We start from the raw sequence: 25,953 nt of genomic DNA on the forward strand, positions 1-25,953 counted from the left end.
CATATATGATGTGTACACTGACGGAAAAAAATTGAAATACCAAGAAATAATTAATGGAGAGTAATGAAATTTCTGGAATACATTTGTTTGGGTAACAGATCAAAGTGACCAACATTGCAAGACCACAGGCTAACGTAAGCGTGACATAAGACTTGGTAAACATGAAATACTGACGCATTAATAACCGGTGTAACCACCAGAATGTTGAATGCAAGCTTGCATTGTGTTGTGCAGGTGCCGGATGCCGGCTTGTGGGATGGAATTTCAGGCCTGTCACACTTGGTCGGTCGATAAATACTGTTTGTGGTGACGCTAGAATTGTCTACCGATCATGCCACATGTGTGCTCGGTTGATGACAGATATGGTGATCGCGTTGGCCGAGGCGACAAGTCGACACTCAGCAGAGCATGTTGGCTTACGACAGCGGTACGTTAGCGACCGTTATCCTGTTGGAAAACACCCACTGCAATGATGTTCATGAATCTAACCACAACAAGTCTAATCACCAGACTGACATACAGTTTAGCAGTCAGGGTGCGTGGGACAAACACGACACTGCTCCTGCCGTCGTACGAAATCACATCCCAGACCATAACTCCAGTTGTAGTACCAATGTGTCTCGCACACAGACAGGTTGGTTATAGGCTAACTGGCCTACATCCAGCCAAAACACGGCACGGCATTGGTACGAAGCAGAACCAGTTTCCATCAGCAAACACAACAGACATCCGTACTGCCCTCCAACGAGCTGTCGCTTGGCCAACTAATAGCTGCAAATGGCGGTAGTTTGGGATCAGTGGAAAACACGTTACGGAGCTTCTGGCTCGGAGCTTTTCCTGAAGTAACCGATTTGTAACAGTTGGTCGTGTCACTGCGGTGCCAACTGCTGCTCGAATTTCTGCTGCAGATGCAGTACGGTGCGCCAGAACCAAAAGCCAAACACAGCGTTCTTCCCTCTCTGTAGTGCCACATGGCTGTCTAGAGCCCGGCCTTCTTGCTACCGTACATTCTCGTCATCACCGCTGCCAGCAGTCGTGTACAGCGGCTACATTCTTGCCAAGTCTTTCTGCAATATCACGGGAGGAACATCCTGCTTCACATAACGCTTTTATTCAACGTCGTTCAAACTCAGTGAAGTGTTCATAATGATGTCGCCCTAAAGGTATTCTTGACTAACATCAAATAATAACGTATACTTTCAAAGGCAACTAACGCTCAAGACTGTTAAGCGTGTATTTAAAGCAAAACTGATTTGCATCCTCATAGTGGTGTTTGACCTGTGCGCGGCTCACGCTCATGCAGTTTATTGCTCATCTTGTTTTTGTGGTTCTTGTCGCCTCGTTTTTTCTTTAATACGATTTACTGGCGGCACTAGGTTGCTGGTTTGCTTGCCCGTCAGTGGCAGCAGCTGCGCCTATCGATAAGTGCACTGTCGTACCATCTCTGGAGCGACGGCTAGTATTTCCGGGTCGTCGTCTGTCTGGAGTTCAGTTCGGAGCTCAGTCGAGACGCTGCAGCAGTGAAGTCGGGGACGGAGTGCCAGTGAGGTGTAGACAGCCAGTGCTCGCCGACCGGTGCAGGCACACGTGAACTGTCCCACGGAAGGAGATTGGAGCGGGACGACCGTTGGTTGGTCGTTCCGTTGGGTCTCATCGGGAGACGTGTATTTGGTCCTTTGACAGTTTCTGGGCCTCATCAGTTGGTCATCTTGCCGGACGTGGATCGGTTCCTTCCTTGTGCAGAGACGTCGTGGCCAATCGGCAAGCGTTACCTCTGCATGGTTGCGTCTGCGCCAGTGTGCCCGGGTCGCCGTGTCTCCGAATTTCGAACGGACATGGAGTTGAGTCGGGTTGGAACTGCAGTCAGCTTCGGACAGCCAAGACTCGCCCGACCGTTGCCGACACACGTAACTTGAGCGGGAACGACCAGTGTTGGTCGTTCGGTCGGTCGTCTCATCGTACGACGTGTATTTCGTCGCCGACCCCTTGTGGAAACAGTCTTCAAAAATGGTTCAAAAATGGTTCAAATGGCTCTGAGCACTATGGGACTTAACTACTGTGGTCATCAGTCCCCTAGAACTTAGAACTACTTAAACCTAACTAGCCTAAGGACATCACACACATCCATGCCCGAGGCAGGATTCGAACCTGCGACCGTAGCAGTCGCGCGGTTCCGGACTGCGCGCCTAGAACCGCTAGACCACCGCGGCCGGCGGAAACAGTCTGTGTGTCGAACTGATTCGTCCTTGTTGTTCCACAGAGACTGCTTTTACGATTGTTCGAGTTCTTGTGCAAGTGTTTTACGTAGAACCATGTGTAGCTTCTGTGATTTCCAGTGAGCAGATCAATGCTGTCCGCGTACTGGAATAGTCAGTCGGTCGGTTGAGATAGAGGAGCGAGTGTGTCTGGTGGGAGGGAATTGATTAGGCTGTTGGTTGGTTCTTCAGCCGTCCCTAGGTCGTGTTGCCTCCCGATTGTTTGTTTAGTGTTACGATTGGCTGCCTGTCTCACCTAAACTGTTGTTAGAGTTTCCTCCCCAGGCCGATTCTTGGATCACTTCTAAGCACCACTGTTTGTTGTTTGTGATTGTCATTTTATTTACTCGCAGGTACTGCGCCAGGCCTTCAGCCGTGTGTTAACATTGTCTGTTTTGTGTTTAGTATATGGCCTTCAGCCGAACTTCATGTCACCTATTTTAAGATTAGGCCTTCAGCCATGTTTCATTTAAAATTCTTGTTGCTCTGTATTTAGGCCTTCAGTCGAGCTTGTTTCTGAATCTGTGGCCTTAATATGTAATTCCTTGTCTGTAAAGTTTCTCTTTAATTATCTTGAATTCTTGAAACGACCTTCAACCGCGTTCTGTAAATGTTTATCTTAAGGTTGTCTTTAATTATTCTTGAGTAATTGCTTGGGCCTTCAGCCGACAAGACACTTCAAGTTTTCTTAAGATATTTTTCTGTTGTACTATGTAAAGGCTTATCTTTAAAGTCTCTCTTTTATTATGTAAAGAAAATATTTTGAAAATGGACTTTCGGCCGAAGAGTTAACTTGAATTTTCCTTAATGTGGTCTTTAGCCGGAATTTGTAAACGCTTGGCCTTTAAAGAATTTCCTTAGCTGATCTGAAATATTATTTTGGCCTTTAGCCGAGAAGATATTGTAATTTTACTTAAGTAAGGCCTTCAGCCGTTACTCTAAATCCTGATGTTTTGGAAGGAATTATTTAAACTCATTTTGGAGAAGTTACTTGGGTCCTCAGCGGTGAATTAATCCTTGTTGTTTTAAAGAGAGAATTGTGCTTTGGTTCGAGCAATAAAGTTTTGCTCTTGTATAACTAACAGTAATTGACCTTGGCCCCTTTCCACAACCTGATCCGCTCTGTCCTGCGAAAGCAGATTTCAGTTCTACTAGAGCCATTTTTATGCGACTGGCGCGAAATTTAAGTAGACGTCATCTTTCATATATAGGAACACGCCGATTAACTCCGTCTTGGTTTTGCGATCCTTTTTCCGTCAGTGTGTGTGCACAATGACAGGAATTTGCATTGAGAAGCGAAGCATTCTATGGTAATCCGTACAGTTATGCAAAGCCAGAGTGCCAGGATGGTGCGGTAGTTAGCGCGTCTGCCTAGTGATCGGGAGACCCGAGCTCGAATCCCAGCATTGGTACAAATTTTCATTCGTCGCTTCATGTAAAGTGCCTGTGTCTGTGATCCATGGTCAGTTCGAGCCGTGTTAGAACTCCCAAAGGTAGCAGCTCCATCTGCAAAATTTTTCATCATGTTTATCTTCAAATACAACACAAAATCCGCTAAATTTCAGTTAACGATAAGTCACACAAACATAAAGACTGTAAATTCAACAAAATACTTAGGGATTACAGTTTCGAATAACATAAATTGCAAAGATCTTATAGATAACGTCCTGGATAACGCTAACCAAATACAATGATTTATTGGCAGAACACTTAAAAGTGAAACAGTTCCGCTAAAAGTACTGCTTTCATCACGCTTGTCCGCCTTCTGCTGGAGTTTTGCTGTACGGTGTGAGCTCTACATGAGATGGGACTCACAGAGGACATCGAAAAGGTTCAATGAAGGCCAGGTCGTTTCGTTTTATCGTGAAATAGAGGAGAGAGTGCCACGGGCATGATACGTATATTGTGATGGTAATGATTAAAACAAAGGCGTTTTTCATTGCGGTAGGATCTTCTCGTGAAATTTCAACCACCAAATTACTCCTCCAGTTACGAAAATATTCAGTTGACGCCAACCTACATATGGAGAAATTATCATGGCAAAATAAGAGAAGTCAGAGGTCACACCGCCCGCATCTCGTGGTCGTGCGGTGGCGTTCTCGCTTCCCACGCCCGGGTTCCCGGGTCGATTCCCGGCGGGGTCAGGGATTTTCTCTGCCTCGTGATGGCTGGGTGTTGTGTGCTGTCCTTAGGTTAGTTAGGTTTAAGTAGTTCTAAGTTCTAGGGGACTGATGACCATAGATGTTAAGTCCCATAGTGCTCAGAGCCATTTGAACCATTTTTAGAGGTCACACCGAAAGATTTAAGTGCTCGTTTTTTCCGCGTGTCGTCCGAGTGTGTAGCTGTAGAAAAATAACTTGAAGGTGGTTCGGTGAACCCTCTGCCTAGCAATTAATTGTGAACTGTAGAGTAATCATGTATATGTAGATGAAATCATATAAAAATTAAATCATGTATGCCACATAGAATAACATAAACGCACAATGAATAAAATTTGATTATCGGCTATCCTTACTGGTGTTGCAATTGCTACAGGCAGCTATGTTGTTTGTTGGACAGTTGTGTTTGCTCTGGCTACGTCAAGTCAAACCACTGAATTTCATTCCAACCGAAACAATACTAACCGAGCGAACGATTAAGAAAAAAAAACGGAAAATTAATGAATAAAACATTATATTTACATTTTGAAGGTCGGTGTGCTGGTCACCTTGAAACGATGGCGTATAGATGGAAAACGTAACGCTTAGGCTGAATTCATCCAGATTCTTCATCTTTTCCTCCTCTTCCACGTCATCCTGTTCAGTAGACTTCTGTGAAAGGAAGGCCTATTCGTTTTACCTACAATCTGCAGTTCATTTTTGATATACTGCTCTGTCCCACCCTTGCGTTTGTGCGAGCGATACCAAATAAGGTTTACAAAACAGATAGCAAAACTTCGATGAAGAACTGAATAGTTCGTCACTGGCTTTATCATTCAATAAACGGTCATGACAGAAATAAGTGGAATCCAGTTGTAGATTCAACGGTAGTAATTCTGCTCACTGGGGAACGGTGAAATCCTAAAACTCCGGTAACCTTCAGAGAGGTATCAAATAAACATTATTGTCGCTTACAGAACACTGTGCTGTCAATATCTTTACGCTATCGCTAAACTTATGATTTGCATAATGTTAAAATGTCAGCTACGTTACGATATCGATATAGTTATGATACCACAGAAGTTACAATATAAGTAGACAGAATCGTTATCATATCAGTAATGTTATATCAGCAAGAAAACAATATCACGGAAGTTATGATTTCGTTTAAGTTATAATATCATTAAAGCTGTGATATTAAAATTCTCATATCAGAAGAGTTGCGGTATCAGTACAGTTACGATATTCACGAAGTTAAAATATTAATGAAGTTATGGTACCAAAATTTTAATAATCATAATATCGTAATGATCTTGTTGGGCTATTTTATGTTCGAGAAGCCCAGTATAAAATCCTTATCAATATTTTAAGTGGTGTCGTGGCTTCTTCAATTAATTTTTATCTTGTGCTAATCTTTTCGTATTTACATCTTTGCAGCACCAGTTGCCTTTTATAATCTCTGTCGGTTGCCATGCTTCTTCTTGTGTTTAATCCTTTATTGCATATTCTACTGAAAAATGCAATTCTCTGAAATACCTTACCTCATATTCGAGTGAATCCCTTAATTGCTTGTTCTCTACGAAACGCTTGCATTACGTACGTTATAACCCACTGCCGTTCAAACGCCTTCTGGACGTCACATTCCAAATCATTCAAAATCCTTCTTTTCTGGTTTTACTTGCAGTGCTCGCTTCGTTTTCTCAGTTAGAGGCCAATAGCAGTCACAACAACTTTTATTCACAATAGGAAAACTTATTCCATCGATTACAGTCTTCATGACAAACTTTTTTTTTTTTTTTGAAGAGGAATCTGCCATTTGTCTGTGTATTACTATATTTACCTTCTGTGTACTATCTAGATTTCGGCATTCATGCCATTATCAAGCACAATGCAGAACTGCCTTAACAGATGTGATACAATAATGGTCTAACAACTTTTAGCATTGTACTTGTAATGGCAGAAAAGCCGAAATCTGGACAGTACAGAAGATAAATATAGCAATATACAGTCAAATGGTGGTTTACTCTTCTAGAAAGTATTGCGTGACTGTGGATCAAAACTATCGAAACCCTTGGTTTAGCTATTTCTTTCCAGCTTGTCTTCTTTGAAGTAACATGCATTCAGTTCTAATATACACTTAGGTGCAAAAGTCGTGGGATAGAGATGTGCACATATACAGATGGCCGTAGCATAAAAGGACAATGCATTCGCAGAGCTATAATTTGTATTCAGGTGATTTATGGGAAAAGTTGTCCGACGATGGGAAGTAACGGACTTTGAACGCAGAATCGTAGTTGGGGCTAGACGCATGGCACATTCCGTTTCTTAAACTGTTAGGGAACTCAGTATTTCAAGATCCATAGTGTCAAGAATGTTCTGAGAATATCAGATTTCAGGCATTAGCCAGAAGCCTATAGCAGCTGTGTCTGCGGAGAGTTGTAAGTGCTAAGAGACAAGCAACACTGAATGAAATGACCACAGACATCAATGTCGGACTTATGGTGAACGTATCCTGTAGGACAATTTGGCGAAATACAGTGTTAATGGCGTTAATGACGACAGAGGCGTGCTAACAGCACGACGTCGCCAGCAGCACCTCCCCTGCGCTCGTGAACCATGTCGGTTGAAACCTCTAAGCTTGGAAGATCGCGCCCTGGTCAGATGAGCTCCGGTTTCAGTTGGTAAGAGCTGATGGTAGAGACAGCGTCCACGAAGCCATGGACCTAAGTTGTCAGCAAGACACTGTGCAAGCTGGTGGTGGATCCATAATGGCGAGGACTGTGTTTACGTGAAATGGACTGCATCCTCATGTTCAACTGAACCGATCATTGACTGGAAATGGTTATATTCGGCTAGCTGGAGACCATGCGCAGCCATTCATGGACTCTAAGTTCCCAAATAACGATGGAATTTTTATGGATGACAATGCAACATTTCAATAGCAAATGTTCGCTATCAGTTTGAAGAACGTTTTGGACATTTGGCCATCCAGGCCGGACGACTTGAATCCCATAGAATTTTTGTGAGACGTAATCGAGAGGTCAGTTCGTAAAAACATCCTGCACCGCCAACACTTTCGCGTCCTGGCTCAATATTTCTGCAGGGCACTTCCAACCACTTGTTGAATCTGTGCCCTGTCGAGTTTCTGCACTTAGTGCGACAGAACGAGGTCCGACACGATGGTAGGAGGTATCCCATGAATTTTTCATCTCAGTGTATTTTCATTTATGGCGTTCAGCTGGCTCCTTTTTCAAAATTTTGTTTTTAATCATTAATCCCCGCAATTCGTATGTTACTGTTCTGTTTTCATTCCCAGTCTAAATTCTGCTTTGTTGATTTTCTTCTTTAGCACTTTTTCTGTGTAATAATTAAACAAACTTGACGATAGGCTCCGGTACTGGGCTAAATTTTTCAGTGACAAATCTGTTAATCTTAGCCACTGAAGCACGCGAGATTACAGTTGATAAAAGGCAATCCAAGGTTTTGTGGTTGATCTGTCTGGATATGTTTTGTTACGATGTACATGTTTAAAGGATTTCCTTACAATGAAGTTGTTCACCCATTTTTCCCATTACCCTCTGGTCAGTTTCACTTTCATCTTTTGTAACTTTTAAAGTATATTCGCTATACAATGTGCTGTTAGAAAATGCTGAGTTCAGTTTGAGTGTGTCTGCCTCTTCTTGAAATTGAGTCGTAGGTCAGTGGTGAAATGAAGTAATAAACCTACAATAATTAATTTTGAATTATCAATTATAATTATGAGTTTCTTTCCAGTACCACCTTTTATCGTACAACCTGACCACTAATTGCATCACATTCTTTCACTATGTTAACCACTTTATTAAAATAAAAGCTTGTTCCACAATTTTCGTATTTAATGATAATACCAATCTTGTTCCCTGAGTATTCTGTCAAACACTGTCGGATATCTTAGTACTCCCATATCATTTGCAGTCGTCACTCTCACATTCATCAGTCACGAACTCCTAAGCCTTTTTTAACTCCTGTTGTGACGCTACCGATGCTGCTGTGGCGTTTCCTCCTCCCTATGTACCATGCCACGCTTTCCACCGATTGTACCACATGGGTTCACGTAATTTGTCGCTGACTACAATATGATTTCGTTATTTTACCGGTGTCAATTTTTTTAACCTTCTACATAAAATGACACTGAGTTAAAAGTGGATTTTAAATATTCATTTAAATGTGAGGTATCATCGAAGGTTTCCGCGGATATGACCACCTAATGTGTCCAATTTACCCTCAGGTGACAAAGTTATGGGATACTATCTAATATCGTTTCGGAACTCCTTTTGCCCGGCGTAGTGCAGCAACTAAACGTGGAATAGTTTCAACAAGTCGTTGGAAGTCTTCTGCAGAAACATTGAGTCATGCTGCCTCTATACCTTAATTGCCATAATTGCAAAAGTGTTTCCAATACAAGATTTTGTGCTGGAAATTATCTTTCGATTATGTTCCATAAATGTTCGATGGTATTCATGTCGGGCCATCTGGGCTGACAGAAAAAATTCGCTCGAATTGTCTGGAATGTTCTTCAAACCAATTGCGAACAATTGTGGCCCGGTGGCATGGTGTACTGTCATCCATAAAGATTCCGTCGTTGTTTGGGAACATGAAGTTGATGAATGGGTGAAAATGGTCTCCTAGTAGACGAGCATAACTACTTGCAGTAAATGATCAATTCACTTGGACCACAGGACCAGTCAATTGTATCTAAACACAACCACCACCATTATGGAGCCATCACCAGCTTCGTCCGACATCTGCGGTTATTACAGTCATTGTTGCTTGTCTGTTACCACCTACAACTTTACGCAAACGCCTCTGCTCTAGGTCGTTAAGTGAAGGCTTTGGCCACTGCACTGTGCGCTGTTCCTTGGTGAGAGGTAATGCCTGAAATGAGGTATTCTCAGCACACTGTTGACAATATGGATATCGGAATACTGACTTCCCTAACGATTTCAGAAATAGAATGTTCCATGCGTCAACCTCCGGACTACCATTCTGCTTTCAAACTCTGTTAATTCCTGTCGTGAGGCCATAATTACGCAGAACACCTTTTCACGTGCACCAGCTGAGTACAAATGACAGTTCCTACAATGCACGGCCTTTTCATACTGGTGTACGCAATACTACCACAATCTCTAAATTTGCATACCACTATCCCATGACTTTTGCTACCTCAGTCTAGACGACTTCTTTAGCTACGGAGAGTGCTGAGTGCACCACTAGGCCCTGCGACAAAGGCTGACATTACACTACCACATTTGTTTGAAAAAGAATTTTGATCAAATATCTATCATATTACTGGCAAAGATCTTTGACGTTGAACTAAAAGTGGACTTACATTGTCATCAAACATTTTGTCATAATTCTTTCAGAATGGCTGGCACATAGTAACAGAAGAACTACAAGATATGAACTGAGAAATTGCTATTTATATTGTTCTTATTTTCATAGTTCCCAGTCACTAAACGGAACAGTGATTTTTCCTATACGAATCCTCTTCTTCTTCTTCTTCACTTCAGATATTAGGCAAATTGTCTATTATGGTACTTATCTCTTGCATCGTATTCCTACATTTCGAGCTTTTACAGGAAACCTTTCTCCACCCATTCAGTCTGCATATTTCTCCCAGTTTCTCCTATTTTCCTTTATTTTCCCGTTGAGGTTATATAATCCTAAATATTTCCATATGTCTTCATTTTTCTTTCAATCTTCCATTGTACATCCTTCCGCTGTTCTTAGGCATTTCATTTCTTGAGCCTGTACTGCACTTTCTTGGTGTCTTGTTGTTACCCATGCTTCACTTCCATAAGTTAGGCTTGGTAGTGCTGTTGTTTTGTAAAAACTTCAACTGTGTTCCTTTCCTGGCTTTATCCCGCAAGCTTTTTACGGTGGTTCTACATCTACATCTACATCCATACTCCGCAAGCCACCTGACGGTGTGTGGCGGAGGGTACCTTCAGTGCCTCTATCGGTTCTCCCTTCTATTCCAGTCTCGTATTGTTCGTGGAAAGAAGGATTGTCGGTATGCCTCTGTGTGGGCTCATGATCATTCCATTTTAAATCACTCCTAATGCGTACTCCCAGATAATTTATGGAATTAACTGTATTTAATGATCCTTCCGCAGGTGTGGTTCCACATATGTAAGTAAATTTATTTAATTTTTGGTCCACATCATGGTTATATTCGTAAGTGATGACGCATGCTAGATATTTAAAATGTTTTACTTGCTCCAAGATTTTATTATTCGGGACTATTTTAGATCTTACTCGCTGTCTGCCCTGAAATGCCATCACTTTCGTTCTTCTACCTACATTGTTAGGTTGTGATTTGAGGCTTTCTGCTGATACTTACAGACTTCCATTTGTAGATCATTTTCATTCTCTGTAATCAGGGTTAGGTCGTCTGACATAAAATTACATTTAAAATTTTCCATTTGCTGATAACTTCATGTGTTGGAGAAATACAGCATCCTCGTCATATTCCTTCGTTTGTGTTCATTGGCTTTGTTGTTATATTTCTTTTGTTATTGTATCTACGACAATTTGCTCACTTGTGTACAGACTCAATAACTTAATAGCATTTATGAGGTGAGATGGATAACCTCGTTCATCTGTGATATTTCATAGCATTTCTCTATTCACGTTATCGAAAGCTTTCTCAAAATCCACAAAAGCAAGCTGGGTTTCCCTATTGAACTATCGTCTCTTTTCTATAACTTTTTGCATTGTAAAAACAAGATCATCCTGATCTAAAACGTGATTGTTCTTCCTTGATATTTGTAAGTCTCACATTTTGGATTTTGGCACATAATTTATAGGCTGCATCCACAAGGCTTATACCTCAAAAGCTACTACATTATTATCGCCCTTTACGTAGAAAGATATTACTTTGGCTCTCAATCAGTCTATTGGTACCTTCTTATTTCTCCAACATTGATTAAATATGTGGAGAAGTCTTAGGTGCAGGAGTAGCCCTCCATACTTCCAGATTTCCGTATTAATACTATTCCGGCGTAACGACAAGCGCCGGCACGAAGACGAATAACGCAACATCAGGGAAGACGGTGAAAAATGTTCATATGTGTGTGAAATGTTATGGGACTTAACTGCTAAGGTCATCAGTCCCTGAGCTTACACACTACTTAATCTAAATTATCCTAAGGACAAACACACACATCCATGCCCGAGGGAGGACTCGAATCTCCGCCGGAACCAGCCGGAAGACGGTGAGATGACGGCAGCCAATAGCGCGCTGACCTGGACGTCACCACCATAGGAGCGGCATGTAGACGAAGTGAATATAAGCGCCGCTCCTGCCAGCCTTGGCCGGACAGTATTCGTACCGTATTATGAGAGCACTACAATAACAGTGACGTGTGATCCATATCAATTGCTTACATGGACCTTGTATACAGCAAAGGACTTTGATGGTTTGCATGTAGCCCATCGCTTGTGAGACCAATGTAAATTCAAAGTACTGTCTATCTTCCTTATTGTAATAAAAACTATTAATGTTAATTGCTTGAACTGTTGTATTGCATTCCGAGAACGGAGCATCCCTTAGGCACCCTGTACGAGATAAGTGTGCAAGACCCCATATTTGGCGACGAGTATTCAACAAGCCCAGTGCCAGATGGCCACGGAATTTTCTTTTCTTCTGGCGGCTTAATTCTCTCTTCTCTTTACTTTGCAGGGGAGCTAATTGCTTTAAGAGTTTCTTGTCGTTTTTGCTAATCAGTGTATTCAAGTGAGAGTTGCAGAAAATTTCTTTGCTTTTTTTGCTTGCTTGCCTTGTCTGTTTGTTGCATTTGAGTCTTCCAACGTGCCCACGCCACCTGTTCCGCACCCTGCTCAGGCACCACAGCCAGAAGCGTTAGATGCCACACAGCTAATGCAGATGTTTCAGTTCCAGACGCAGCAGATTTCTGCACTACTCAATACGTTCAGCAGTTACTGGGCAACACTGTGCGCCCGACAGAACAAGCACCACCTACAACACCACCTTTTCGACAATTTCGTGAACAAGACGAGGAATGGCTCGAATTGTTGCCCCAGTTTGAGGTCCATCTCCTAGCTCTACTGTAAAAAGCCATTATCTATTATCAACAGTAGGAAGTGCAGTGTTCTGCCCAATCACAAAACGTTTCCCTAAACACCACTCCGATTGAACTGGCTCATGACAGTCTTGTGGACTCGCTAACAAACTATTATGATCAACAAGTGAATGTGGTAGCAGCTAGGTATCAATTCTTTCACCGGAAAAAACGGTCAGAACAAACTTATCGCGAATGGGTAACAGACTTGCAGCGTATGACAAGGAAATGCTAATACAAATGTGTTTGCGGTGCTTTATATTCAGATGTTACATTGCGTTATGCAATCGTGTACAATATACCTGATATCAGACTCAGAGAACAGATTTGGAAACAGTCCGATCCATCATTTCAGCAGGTACTGCAAATACTAGAGCAGTATGATTTCGGTGCCTTGTCGGCTCATACATTTCAGCAGCCACCTATTTTTTGGGTTGAGTCCCTTGTTCCCGATTGGACCATTCGGCGGCGGCAGCAGCTCGCCACGCCGAATAAACAACTTTCCACGCCATGTAAGCAGTTTGCTAAACAGGCGGCTACATGGCAAACAGAATTAAGTCTTGCCCTTGGTGTTATTCACAGCACAACCGCCAAGGCTGCCCATTCTGACAAGCTCAGTGTTACGCTTGTGGAAGGAAAGCACATGTACAATCCGTATGTTTGCAACGGACCAACATAAGAATTCGGCCCACTCACAAAAATCTAGTCACAAGGCCCATGTCATTAATGCTGTATATCCATTGTCTGCAGCAGGCATTCGCAAAACTGACATATGAGCAGTTTCTTCAATGATACACCAGTCAAACAAACATGTAGCAAGAGTAATCCATTACTGCTTATTTTTCCCTGGGCAGCAGGTCAGACATTGAAGTGTGGTCGTGTGGATTCACAACTTTCAGTCTATTCTCACAAGCATAGTCCGCTTAGTGATGCAGTTACGACAGGGCGGAAAACATCAGGTCGTAAATTTTATGATGTGTTTGTAAGAAGATTGTTTGATGCAGAGAAAAAACTATCAGTTCAACGATGTATGTACATATTAGTGTACCACATATTAAAATATTGGCAGTTGTACCTGCCACACCCTGTGTAATAATAAAATCTGAGTGCAATGTAATGTACACTATGTGATCAAAAGTATCCGGACAACCCCAAAAACATACGTGTTTCATATTAGATCCTGTGTGCTACCATCTACGGCCACGTACTCCATATCAGCAACCTCATTAGACGCCCTCCGCGGAACTCACGGATATCGAACGTGGTCAGGTGATTGGCTATCTCTTGTGTCATACGTCTGTAAGCGAGATTTCCACATTCCTAAACATCCCTAGGTCAACTGACAGAGACAGCCCACAGTTGAAGAGAGTCGTAATGTGTAATAGGCCGACATCTATCCGGAACATCACACAGGAATTCCAAACTGCATCAGGATCCACTGCTAGTGCTATGACAGTTAGGTGGGAGGTGAGAAGACTTCGATTTCATCGTCGAGCAGCTGCTCATAAGCCACACATCAGGCCTGTAAATGCTAACAGTAAAATTCGGAGGTGGTGGTGTTATGGTGTGGTAATGTTTTTCATGGAGTGGGCTTGCACCCCTTGTTGTTTTGCGTGGCACTATCACAGCACAGGCCTACATTGATGTTTTAAGCACCTTCTTGCTTCCCACTGTAAAAGAGCAATTCTGGGATGTGCGATTGCATCTTTCAACACGATCGGGCACCTGTTCGTTATGCACGGCCTGTGGCGAAGTGGTTGCACGACAATAACATCCATGTAATGGACTGGCCTGCACTGAGTCCTGATCTGAATCCTATATAACACCTTAAGGATGTTTTGGAACGACGACTTCGTACCAGGCCTCACCGACCGACATCGAAACCTCTCCTCAGTGCAGCACTCCGTGAAGAATGGGCTGCCATTCCCCAAAAAACCATCCAACACCTGATTGAACATATTCCTGCGAGAGTGAAAGCTGTCATCAGGGCTAAGGGTGGGCCAACACCATACTGAATTCCAGCATTACCGATGGAGGGCGCCACGAACTTGTAAGTCATTTTGAGCCAGGTGTGCCGATACTTTTATTACATAGTGTATGCAGTTCACACTAGCCAAGTCTTAATTATATAATCGAAACTGCTTTAATATGAGAAATGAAATGTGACGTTAGTTATTTATGCTCATAAGGAACTGTTTATGAGTACATATGTGTCCATACCAAGTACTTTCTAATACTGAAGCCTCTTGCAGTCTATGGATTTCAGACTCATTTTAATGCATTCAAAACTAGATATGATTTTTACATTGTTGGATATTAGCTGTAATTTTTTTCTTACGAAAGAGCTATTGGTCTTCTCTTTGCATCTATGCGTTGCGACTATCCATCGAATTTCTCTTTACTTGCGGCAACATTTAGTTCTCTCGCATTTCCGCTTCCTTCTTTTGTGTGCATGTCTTAACCTACAGCTAGCACATGTTCCGTTACATTTTGCACAATACTCAATTCCTGCTCACTTTCAGCTGAGGCTGCTGGATCACAATAAAACGTATTCTGCCAATTTTCTGCCTTTGGAAAACAAAAACAGTTCTTTGATTGCCTTTTCAGTGAACAAATAAATATCGGTTGTGTCTAAGAGCTTGCCTTACGCTTTACCTGGTTTTCGATTTCTTACATAAATTTCTCAGTGCAGATTATTTTAATTCGCTTTGAAGAAACATAGTGGGTTTCTATCTCCATGTCTAAAGAGGTAAAACATTTTATTCCACCCCCGATTATAAAACGCCTTTCCATACAATGGAAGTGATCGTATGGCGTCAATGGCCGGGAGTTCCCAGTCGGGAAGTTCGGCCGCCAAGTGCAAGTCTTACTGAGTGCGACGCCACGTTGGGCGACTTGCGCGCCGGTGATGAGGATGAAATGATGACAGCACAACACCCTGTCCCTGAGGGCAGCCTGTCCATATTTACAGCGCAACAGTTCACTCCGAAATACTCCCTAATTTGCATTGTGGATGGGCAGTAAGTAATGCTAGCCCCTGGAGTAAGACGATGGCTTTCTTTGATCCAATATAAGGCGAGGCGATAGATTTTATCAAATAAATTTGACGAAAGGCATCATTTGACAAAAATTCCCCTATCAAATTTATTCGACGAATCTACTTTTTCAAAGAAATCTGACAGTGTAATATCGGCCAAAGGAACAAAGTAACATGTGGATTCACACCGACGAAAACAACGAAAACACAACTATCATCAGGCAAGATGATGCTGTTTTTTGGGACTGCCCTGGTATGGTGCTAACAGATTATTCTCGTATCGGTGAAAGCGTCACAGGAGGATACTACTGAAACCTCCTGACAAGGCTACAGGAGGCTGTTATGATGAATCTCACGTGAGGGTGTCTAAGGAGATGTTTTGGCTCCACGACAAAGTCGCAGTTCATTTTGTACACGACGCATTCAATCGTGCTTTTTCTATGGGCTTCCAAATTTTGCATCTATCATATTCTCCTAACACGGCATCTTCTCTTCTTCGTATTTCTTTGGACGAAGAAACCATTGCCTGGTAGGCATTTTCAGAGTGGGGATTAATTAATTTTCGAGGGGTAACGCTTCCTAAATAGCTAAAATGCCGATTTCTATAACGAAGGTCTCCAGCATGTCATCCATAGCACAGAAAATGTGACCTATTGAAGTAGAGATGAAACGAAACTATATGATTCCAGAGACTTTTACAACTCTGAAATGTCTATGAGACTAAAGCGATGAATGAAAATGCATACCAAAGCCAGGATTTGAAGCCATGTCTCCTGCCCACTAGGCAGATGAGCTAATCACTACGACACTCTGGCACAGAGACTGAGCACACCTCCATTGACCACCACCCTAGAAAATGGTTCAAATGGCTCTGAGCACTATGGAACTTAACATCTGAGGTCATCAGTCCCCAGGACTTAGAACTACTTAAACCTAACTAACCTAAGTACGTCACACACATCCATGCCCGAGGCAGGATTCGAACCTCCGACCGTAACAGTAGCGCGGTTCCACCACCCTAGCATGCCTCCCTCCTCAGTCCAAATTTCCATTCATTCATCAGCCCATTTCGTCTCTGAAACCATACATTTTGATATGGTCAAAGCGTCTATGACTGGGTTTGAGGCAGGTTCCCCCGTTTCGTTCGATGTTGAGCTGCTGTGCCAGTAAAACTGGAGACAGTCTGTAATGCTGTTCGAGTTAATTGGGATGTCAAGTGGACTGAGGTTTGATTGGGAGTTTTAATTGAGGAGAGAGATGAGCTAGGGTAATTGTGCAGTTGCGCAAAGCCACTGAACCAGTGGTTAGCGTGTCTGTCTAGCAAGCAAGAGATGCAGGTTTGAATCTCGGCCTTGCTACAAATTTTCGTTCATCGCTTCAGTCTGCGAACATACACCAAAGTAGACACGGACCAACGTCATCATCAAGATCCATGTTTACAGCTTGATATTTTACGGGTGACAATTATAACTTCATGACACCCGTCGTAGTTACACAAAGGTAATTAACTGTCTAAGTGTGATAGCAGTTATGGACAGAATCAGATTTCCAATGAGACTTCAGTTTAGGTTTTCCCACAAGTATAAGCGGCCTACTAGATTACGGCCCTTCGCTCCTCTTCCGACTATGAGCAGGGCGCTGGTTAATGTTATTTCTCTTGGAGGAAATTACCGGTTTGACGTTGGGGCTCAAGAGTGCTCTCCTGACAAGTTTATTGAAGACAGAGAACCAAAGGCCGGTAGCACTCTCACAGACTTTGAAGACAACTCGTGATTAACGACCAACCTTTGAAAAACTCGTTGAAATGTGTTGTGCGCAACGCAATTTAAAAACGTTCCGCCTTCTTGTCATCCACCATGTCCTTGCCGTGGCGCTCGGGAGGCAACTTCAGCGATTATTCTGTCTCATTCTTCAGAGATAATTCAATTTTAATTTCTCTCTGAGAGATGTCGTGACCCTGAGCGTTGTTCGTACTAGTATAGCAATCAAGCAGCAGCTGTGGACAGCTCATTTTGTCGACACCAAGAATTACTCTGCAGCGACATTATCGCTTCTTTGTTTCCATTGGGCGCAAGTATCTGAGTTCACTTACATACGGTGTCTGTTCTTTCAGACATGTCCGAAATAACAGATACCATTTTGATCCTGCAGCCACTATGAATCAAGACACAAAGGAATTAACGATATTAGATGCCACTGGGTATTGGTTTATATCAATTGCGATAATTGAAAATTTGTTCCGGGCCAGGATTTGAACCCAGGTCTTTTTCTTACTAAGCTGACCACTTTTTTTTTGCATTTTGTTCTTTGTGTTTGGTTGTAACGGACGTCACATGACATCCGTTGAAGTCCGTTAAGTCCGCTGTTGATCCTTTCACTCATTTTTATTACAGAGAGCAACCAGCTCTCTGAGCTACCAGCTCTCTGAGCTACCGTGCCGGCACCACTACGCCCTCCAGACACGGTGGTCATCGCAACTGCACGGACAATCCTAGCACACCTTCCGTCAGACCCAAATTTTCAACTTCTCTTCACTACTGATGAAGTGCCTTCATCTTCATTACTCCCATAAGAGTTCAAGTTTGGCGTGCATCTACAGTGATGGGGATTATTGGCCGTGCACATCTTAATCATAGGCCAGCTGTAGAAGTAAGAGACCGGAATTTGGTTGCAATAATTATACGTCTGTTGTTTGAAACTGATAAACAAAATTTTTAGTCAAAACAATCTCCATTGCTATTTATACATTTCTCCCACGTCTCCGGCACTCTATGAATGCCACGCCCCCCCCCTCCCCCCCGAAAAAAAAGAATAGTTCTTGTTTTGAAGCGAACCTGTCAGAGAGATATTTTCGTACATTTTCGTTAACGCGAGATACACATATTGTGCTGTGGAGCGATCGGTGTGTGGACAATTTTGTTGCACCAAGATGACCGGTTTCAACAGTCTTATGTTGCCATCATCTGTTCTCCTTGAACTTGCTACAAAATTGGTATTTTCTTTACATGAAGTCAAAGTATAAAAGGCACTCTCCACGTATACATGTCTTGATAAATTTCCACTAGATAAAACACACACAGTTGGTAAAATGCATACAAATGATAAAAAAAACACACAGCTTAAGTCCTCCTATCAGCCATGTAAGCTGGCGGTGAACATGATTTTCAGAAGTTTGCCACACAGCACCACACTGCCGGCGAAGTGTTGACATAGCAGTGGAGAGCCAAAGAAACTGGTACACATGCCTAATATCGTGTAGGGTCCCCGTGAGCACGCAGAAGTGCCGCAACACGACGTGACATGAGCTCGAATAATGGCTGAAGTAGTTCTGAAGGGAACTGACAACATGAATCGTCCAGGGCTGTCCATAAATCCGTCAGAGTACGAGGGGGTGGAGATCTCTTCTGAACAGCACGTTGCAGGGCATCCCAGATATGCTCAATAACGTTTATGTCTGGGGAGTTTGGTGACCAACGGAAGTGTTTAAACTCCGATGGGTGTTCCTGGAGGCACTCTGCAGCAATTCTGGACTTGTGGGGTGTCGCATTGTCCTGCAGCGATTGCCCAAGTACGTCAGAATATGCACAATGGACATGAATGGATGCCGATGATCATATTGGATGCTTAGGTACGTGTCATGTGTCAGAGTAGTATCTAGACGTGTCCCTCCAACTGTACACGTGACACACCATTACACAGCCTCCACCAGTTTACCAGCTTAAACAGTCCCCTGCTGACATGCAGGGTCCGTCGATTCATAAGGTTTTATCCATATCCGTAGACGTTCATCCGCTCGATATAGCTTAAAACGAGACTCATCCGACCAGGCAACATGTTTCCAGTCATCAACAGTCCAGTGTCGGTGTTGACGGGCCCAGACGAGGCGTAAAGCTTTGTGTCGTGCAGTCATCAACGCTACACGAGTAGGCCTCGGCTCCGAAAGGTCACATCGACGATGTTTCAAATGGTTCAAATGACTCTAAGCACTATGGGACTTAACATCTGAGGACATCAGTCACCTAGAATTAGAACTACTTAAACCTAACTAACCTAAGGACGTCACACACATCCGTGCCAGAGGCAGGATTCGATTCTGCGACCGTAGCGCAGCGCGGTTCCGGACTGTCGCGCCTAGAACCGCTTGGCCACAGCGGCCGGCGGATGTTGAATGCTTCGCACGCTAGCATTTCTTGATAGCCCAGCACTGAAATCTGGAGAAATTTGCAGAGGGGTTGCACTTCAGTTACGTTAAAGGTTCTCTTCAATCGTCGTTACTCCCGTCCTTGCAGGTTCTTTTTCCGATGGGAGCGATGTAGGCGATTTGATGTTGTACCGGATTCCTGATATTCAGGGTGCACTCGTGAAATGGTCGCACAGGAAAATCCCCACTTCATCGATACCTCGGAGATACTGTGTCCCATCGCTCGTGCGCCGGCTATAGCACCACGTTTAAACTCATTTAAATCTTGACAACCTGCCATTGCAGCAGCAGTAACCGATGTAAGAACTGCGCCAGAGACTCGTTGTCTTATAAAGACGTTGCCGACCGTAGCACCGTATGCACTGTATTTGACTCTGCGTGCCTGTACCAGTCTCTTTGGCGCTTCAGTGTACCTCGTCCCCATGCCGCTTCTATGTCAACACTCCGCCGGCAGCGCGGCGCTGTAAAGCTAGCTCTTGAGAATCATGTTCGCCACCAGCTTACGTGGCTGATACGAGGATTTTAGCTGCGTGCTTTTTTATCATTTGTATGCATTTAACCAACATTGTGTATTTTACCCACTGAACTTTCATCAAGAAATGCATAGTGCCTTTTATGGATTTACATAATGTAATGTAACATGGCAGTTTTGTAGTAATTTCCAGAAGATCAGATGATGACAGCTTAAGGCTGTGGAAACCGGTGATCTTGGAGAAATGAAATTGTCTACAGCGCGATCGCGGCGTATGAAGTGTGCTCTTTTCCTTTCGATAAAGACATTTGCGTGTGCAGTTACCATTATTATATATCTGGTGGCTGTTCTCAGAGTCTAGTCCACGAATTTTCCATGAAGAAATTTGGTACCTCCGGGCTGAAAGCGCTCCCAACAGACACCCATCCGCCTTTTAGTAAAACTGATGCTTCCACTTAAAGCACTTACTTGTGAGACAGTATTTCAACAGTCTGCAATGCCGGCGGGCAAAAAAAGATTCAGCTGTTTCAGTGCTTCATAGTCCACGGCTGACCATAGTCCACGGTGTGCCTCTTAACGAACATGTGGTTCCGTTTCGTGGACGGTAGTTTTGTTTGTGAAAACATGACAAAGTGGATATAGGTCGTTTTCATGAAAACTTCAGTGATATTAATTCGAAGATTCAGTTCAGTACGTTGGAGCAGCTAGGCGGCAGATTACATTTCCTGTATGTACTTGGTTTCGAGAAAGTAGATGGGAACTACATGTAGGGCTTCTCCAAGAACTTTCATGACGACTGCACTATAACCCGAAACATTTTAATAAATATGACATTCCCGGTCGTGAAAATTTGTATTTTTTTTATTGATGACCTTAAAAACAGAGCCCCACCTATCCCCTCTCCTCTTGAGGTGGACAACAAAACACAATACCAATAAAAGACAAAAACCTACTAGCGAGAAACGTCGTGGTGGGGTAGTGTGAATTGCATAGATTTTGCAATATACTTATATATTTGTTTTCAGATAAACTAATAACACGAAGCTGAAGACGATTTAAATAGTAAATGGTTGCTCTGTTAACACCAAAATTCAAAATCCAAACAATAATGCCAGTCAGCATGTAATAGTTTTGAGCATTAACACAATAACGAAAATACTGTAAACTTCCTAGCTACATACAATAATTAAAAGCTTCTTCAGAACCTCTAACAAGTGCCTGACATGCTCCGATGTCTCCAATATAGCCTTCACATAGACAAATGTTAACAAATTCTGGACACTAACTGTTGTATTGCCAAACCAGCAATAGCATTCCGTTTCCTTATTCATCTGTAACAAACACAAAGCAGATTAACATTTAAATAATTAGCTGAAAACGAACTGGTATTAATGCAATGTCTTAACATTTAAACTACAAAGGACTAAGCCCCACTTGATATGACAGCTCGCATACTACGCTACAAAACCTTTTTGCTTACAGGTACCCAGGCGAGGTTCCTGTTTTTTTAAAAAAGAAGACGGGTTGCTAAATAGCCCGTGCGCCCACACACTGATAAACCAACTGCCCATAAAACTTACAACGTATTCAAGTAAATAGGGACTGCATAATTACTATCCAATCAGAACATACTATGATAAATAGCAGCTATGCACAAATCACCACTGTGTCTTAAGCTACGTCTCGGAAGGAAACGAAAAGTTCTGAATAACAGGTAGCAGCGCACAGCATGTCTCGACTATGCCTCACTACCGGTTGTCCTATGCATCAAACTTCTAATGACGACAGTCAACATAAGTTATTCAGAATAGTGTCCAACACGCTGATCTCACTTTAAAAAAGCAGAGTACAATCACGGTTCAGTACCTTGTAATTTGCAGCCGGAGAGGATACTGAATGCCCTTCTTTCCTTAACAACAGGAACAGACCTGTAGAATGTCTTGCTCCAGCTCCGAATGCAATGAATCATCCAGTCAACGAGACAGGACCAAAAGAATTCTTCCTTCTAGACAATACCCAATCTCACCATTTCCAGTACGATATTTGATCGAATGCCACTTGACGTCCACAAAAGCAAGTTGCCAGTGGCATGCAGCAAAATCTCTTCTGTTCACAAATCGAGGTGCACCATCTCCAGTCCGCAGTGCACGAGTCGAGCCCTACAAGACTTGGCCACATGCCCGCACCGCTTCGATATGCGACCTGCGAATACCGACAAATGTTGGTAGATTGAACGGTTCGCACTTCCATTCTGAGTGAAGAACCAGCGGCAGATTCGTAATGTGCGAGCAACTGGCACAAAACGGGAAATCAATATTTATCCTGGAATTAAATTAGATACCGGTACTAATGTAAGTGAAATAGTATTAGCGGATGGTACAGTAATCTGTACTATTATATTAAGACAAATCTCCAAAAGTTCATGGCCGATTTACTCCAAATTGTTCCAGGATACTCTAATAAAAGGTTAGGCAGACAGAGGTTGTATATTTTTTAATATGTATAAATACAAGTCTTAGTCTAAGTGTTTTGCACGATACTCAAATAAAAGTTTGGACGGACATGGGCTACGTATTTTTAGTACATACGGCTCATAAATATATATGTAATGATTAGAAAAAATTTATGTCCGACCCGTCACAAGAACAAAGCAACTTCGCATCTCCTATCTCCCATAGGAAAACGACTCACAGCTTCGTCAATTTACGCCAGAGGCCAGGTGTGCTGTGAACTCGACTGCCTTACTCGTCAGGTGCTCCGTGGGTTTCCATATATGACTGATGCTAAATCTATCACCCCAGGTCATATGCAATGATAGATTACCCCAAGAAGCTAGTAGGCTGTTTGAAAAACCAACTGCTGCACACATCGGAAATCGTTTTTTACTGAGTTCCAGAACTAATCAGGGGTCTCGCCTATTTCTTAAGGTTGGAGGACCAGGGAATTTCAGTCGAATAATTTACTTTATTGGTTGCTGAATGATAAGGTTTCATCTGGTAAAATAATATTTATCAAACCATATGTAAAAATTACTCATTACATATAAATGTTGAGGTTATAAAACAACTTGAGAATGAATTTATGTAATTAAAATAGAACAATGGAGAGAAAAATGAATGGTTATTAGCGTCACTTTCAGCATGATACTCGACAATTACGGTTGAGGTGGTGGCCACACACATGAAGGACACTAACTACGCTTTCAACTGGAAATGTTGCTAGCAGAAAACTAACGAAGTTGTTGACCAATTTATTTCAGATTTTTACATGATACTCTAACAAAGATTCGGACACAAATAGGCTGTATATTTCTTAGATATAAAAAGACGAGACGTTGATTAGCAAATGCCTTGAAAAGTACTTGATCGATGTTTCACTGTTTAAACGATACTTTGATACTTGTACGGATGCACACAGGCTACATATTTCTTTAATATACAAAGTATTTGGTATAGGTAAATCTATACAGGGTGGTCCATTGATCGTGACCGGGCCAAATATCTCACAAAATAAGCGTCAAACGAAAAAACTACAAAGAACGAAACTTGTCTTGCTTTAAGGGAGAAACCAGATGGCGCTATGATTGGCCCGCTAGATGACGCTGCCATAGGTCAAACGGATATCAACTCCTTTTCTTTTAACAGGAACCCCCATTTTTATTACATATTCGTGTAGGACGTAAAGAAATATGAATGTTCTAGTTGGATCACTTTTTTCGCTTTGTGATAGATGGCGCTGTAATAGTCACAAACATATGGCTCACAATTTTAGACGAACAGTTGGCAACAGGTAGGTTTTTAAATTAAAATACAAAACGTAGGTACGTTTGAACATTTTATTTCAGTTGTTGCAATGTGATACATGTACCTTTGTGAACTTATCATTTCTGAGAACGCATGCTGTTACAGCGTGATTACCTGTAAATACCACATTAATGCAATAAATGCTCAAAATGGTATCCGTCAACCTCAATGCATTTGGCAATACGTGTAATGACATTCCTCTCAACAACGACTAGTTCGCCTTCCGTCATGTTCGCACATGCATTGACAATGCACTGACGCATGTTGTCAGGCGTTGTCGGTGGATCACGACAGCAAATGTCCTTCAACTTTCCCCACAGAAAGAAATCCGGGAACGTCAGATCCGATGAACGTGCAGGCCATGGTATGGTGATTCGACGACCAATCCATCTGTCATGAAATATGCTATTCAATACCGCTTCAACCGCACACGAGCTATGTGCCGCACATCCATAATGTTGCCAGTACATCGCCATTGTCATGCAGTGAAACATCTTGTAGTAACATCGGTAGAACATTACGTAGGAAATCAGCATACATTGCACCATTTAGATTGCCATCGATAAAATGGTGGCCAATTATCCTTCCTCCCATAATGCCGCACCATACATTAACCCGCCAAGGTAGCTGATGTTCCACTTGTAGCAGCTATCTTGGATTTTCCGTTACCCAATAGTGCATATTATGCCTGTTTACGTAACCGCTGTTGGTGAATGACGCTTGCAAAAAATTTATCATCGTCCCATAATTTCTCTTGTGCCTAGTAGCAGAACTGTACACGACGTTCAAAGTCGTCGCTATGCAATTGGTGGTGCATAGAAGTGTGGTACGGGTGCAGTAGATGTTGACGTAGCATTCTCAACACCGACGTTTTTGAGATTCCCGATTCTCGCGCAATTTGTCTGCTACTGATGTGCGGGTTAGTCGCGACAGCAGCTAAAACACCTACTTGGGCATCATCATTTATTGCAGGTCTTGGTTGACGTTTCTCATGTGGCTGAACACTTCCTGTTTCCTTAAATAACGTAACTATCCGGCGAACGGTCCGGTCCGGACACTTGGATGATGTCGTCCAGGATACCAAGCAGCATACATAGCACACGCCCGTTGGGCATTTTGATCACAATAGCCATGCATCAACACGATATCGACCTTTTCTGCAACTGGTAAACGGTCCATTTTAACACGGGTAATGTATCAGGAAACAAATACCGTCCGCACTGGCGTAAATTTACGTGATACCACGTAGTTATTTGTGACTATTACAGCGCCATCTATCAAAAAGCGAAACAAGTGGTCCAACTAAAACATTCATATTTATTTACGTACTACACGAATATGTAATAAAAAATGGGGGTTCCTATTTAAAAAAACGCAGTTGATATCCGTCTGACCTATGACAGCGCCATCTAGCGGGCCAACCAAAGCGCCATCTGGTTTCCCCCTTCAAGCTATACGAGTTTCGTTCTTTGTAGTTTTTTCGTTTGATGCTTATTTCGTGAGATATTTGGCCCAGTCACTATCAGTGGACCACCCTGTATACAGACACATGTAAACAGGCAGAAAACGGCGCTGCGATCGGCAACGCCTATGTACGACAGCAAGTGTCTGGCGCAGTTGTGACATCGGTTACCCCTGCTACAATGGCTGGTTATCATGATTTAAATGAGTTTGAACGTGGTGTCATAGTCGGCACACAAGCGATATGACACAGCATCTGTGAGGTAGGGATGAAGAGGGGATTCTCCCATACGACCATTTCACAAGTGTACCGTGAGTAGTAGGACAACCTTCATACCACCCCATGTTGCAGTGTTGCCAAATTTATTCAAAAAGGCAGATCCAAGACGGCGGCTATGTCGCAATGATGTCATGGTGGGAAGTTCAGATTTCGGCGATAAAATAGGTCAATTTGGCTTCCTCC

This window comes from Schistocerca nitens, chromosome 7 (assembly GCF_023898315.1).
Source record: "Schistocerca nitens isolate TAMUIC-IGC-003100 chromosome 7, iqSchNite1.1, whole genome shotgun sequence".
NCBI classification, from domain to species: domain Eukaryota; kingdom Metazoa; phylum Arthropoda; class Insecta; order Orthoptera; family Acrididae; genus Schistocerca; species Schistocerca nitens.